Genomic DNA, 2,553 nt, shown 5'->3' with positions numbered 1-2,553 from the left:
TTAGTCACTTTTAGAATTTAATGTTTTTTTAGAAAGTATTTAGAAAGCTTCATACACAAATTTTGGTGAGAAGGATTTTTTGTTCTTTATGTGGCAACATATTAGGGTTTGTAGTTTTCTATGAGTTGTATTTGAGACTCGAAACCCTCCCACATTGTCAATGCATGCATGTACTATAGCCATGTCAAATTTCAATGCGTACGAGCAAAACTTGAAAAAATTTCAATGTTGGTCTCATTCACAGGACACTATGTGTGGAATCAATTAATTAGAGCATAATCTCCACCACTAATTATTAGTAAATTTTAAGCGATGGATTGGTCGTTACCTGAGGTAAACCCACAACTAGAAAACAGTAATAAATAATTTCATCTCCTTCACATTTATGTTATATTTTTTTCATTTTATTTTTGAATTATTTCTGAGTCATATTTGAGTCTCGAAACCCTACCATACTATCAATGCATGCATCTACCATATCCATGTCAAATTTCAGTGCATGTGAGCACAAACTAAAAAAAAATCAATGTTGACCTAATTCACAGGTCACACCACGATAAGCTCAAGAGACTTTTACGACCCTCTTGAAATCGATTCACTGGAACTTGTAGATAATAGAGAGAACGTAAAAATATGAAGTATACAATCACATGATAACACTTTTAGATTTGTCAAATCTCTCCAAATACCTCTTCCTCTTTATTCACGGTGAAGCACAATGGAGAAATCTAGGTGATCTCCCTTGATTGTCGAATTATTTCTATGAGTCATATTTCAGTCAAATTATCGTCAGAATGTTGACTCCATATATATTTTTTTTCAAGTTTCCAACATGATATGAAACATTCATATAGTCATAAGAAGAAAAAATCCATCTCTAGAAATAACCATCAGAATTTCAACGCCTCGTTGTTGGAATTTTGACAGCTGATTTCTAGGTCGTCTGAATTCCAATGACCTAGAAACAGGTCGTCGGAATTACAACTCCCTAAAATTTGGTCATTGAAATTATGATGAACAAGGGGACTTTACAAAAACAAACTTAAAAAAAAATGAAATTTTTCTTGACCTTTACGATATTATGGGCCATACTGTCAGACTATGTTGTCGAAATTTTTTCCTATATGTAGTAGTGTTGAAATAATGCAAGTAGTTTCTCACTGTAGGATAAAACCTAATTGAGGCACTAACCTTGATGATGAGTGGGATCTAACCTACTCTAGGCTCCAACCTGATTGAGGCACCAAGCTCGATGATGAGCAGGCTTCAACCTGCTTTAGGCTCCAACTTGATTGAGGCTCCAACCCTGGTGGAGGAACCCACCTCCTTATTCAACTCCTTGTGGACCTCTATTTCATATCATTTTCAAACTAGATCCACTGTCATATATAGTTATATATTAGTAGAGATAAATAATCGTAACCTACAATCATTATTTCCACCACCACAACATGTACCTATTATCACCATCATCACAAACTGTATAGAATGTGACTATAATTACTGCCACAAAAATCACTTTCACACCCTGAAAATACTATTACCACTACAAAGACGATCATATCAAACTTTTTCACTAGTTGTCATGCTATTATCCATACTCTACTCCAATGTGTTTTCCAATATGGTCACACAAACCACTTCTTGAAACCTATTTTCATCATGAATACAAAACCATTGCAACATGCTCATAAACCTTTAAAACATGCAATAGATATTTTGATGATCAAATATTTGTCAACAAAGACTTCCAAGCCTCTAAAAGCATCCAACTCTAAGCCTTGATCACCATGCTTCTTTCATAATCCAATTTGGACCAATATTGACCCCAAAAACTCATAAAAGCCATTGAAAACTATATATTAAATTAAAGGTTCTACAATTTTCCTCTTTCTGGGCACACTTCTACAAAACAAACATATCATAAAATCGGCACTACAAAATGCCCAGTTTTAGTCTATCTACTAATTCAATAGAATGGAACTTATAAACATTAAAAAACTAGAAATATTTTAACCTGTTCACCACTAAAACTCAAACCTGTGACCTCAACTTTCCCATTACGAACTCATTGTCAGTTGCGATATCAGGGGTTTCTTGCAACACTACCCTCTTGTATTCCTTTTTCTATGATGGATTTAGCTCCAGACAGGTTGAGGGTGTGGGCCACCCCATGGACAGTCCTCATCAAGCCAACATGTCATAATTGTACCAATCCATGCGAGTCAAAGGTTTGTTTCTTCGTCCAAAGCATCACAATGATACCCAGTCAAAATGTGGTGACCCTCCTAATGTGTCACTATTGTGGCTAATCAATTTCGACTAGATCAATGTTAGATTCTACTTCAACCTACGTTAGGATAATAGAATCTGCTATAAGTGAATATGATCAAACCAATACTTAATCTCAACCAAACTTGGCTGAGCCATTACAATATATATCAATAAGGTCTTCCTCCACTATGTTGCCATGCATTTTTAGATCTTGGAGTCTTTTCTAAAAGTAACAGATCATATTTTATCAAAGTAAGTGGATATAACCATTGTTAAATG

This window comes from Pinus tabuliformis, chromosome 7 (assembly GCF_031772625.1).
Source record: "Pinus tabuliformis cultivar Carrire ecotype Pingquan chromosome 7, CPIR1, whole genome shotgun sequence".
Classification (NCBI taxonomy): domain Eukaryota; kingdom Viridiplantae; phylum Streptophyta; class Pinopsida; order Pinales; family Pinaceae; genus Pinus; species Pinus tabuliformis.
This window is presented reverse-complemented; position numbering follows the sequence as displayed.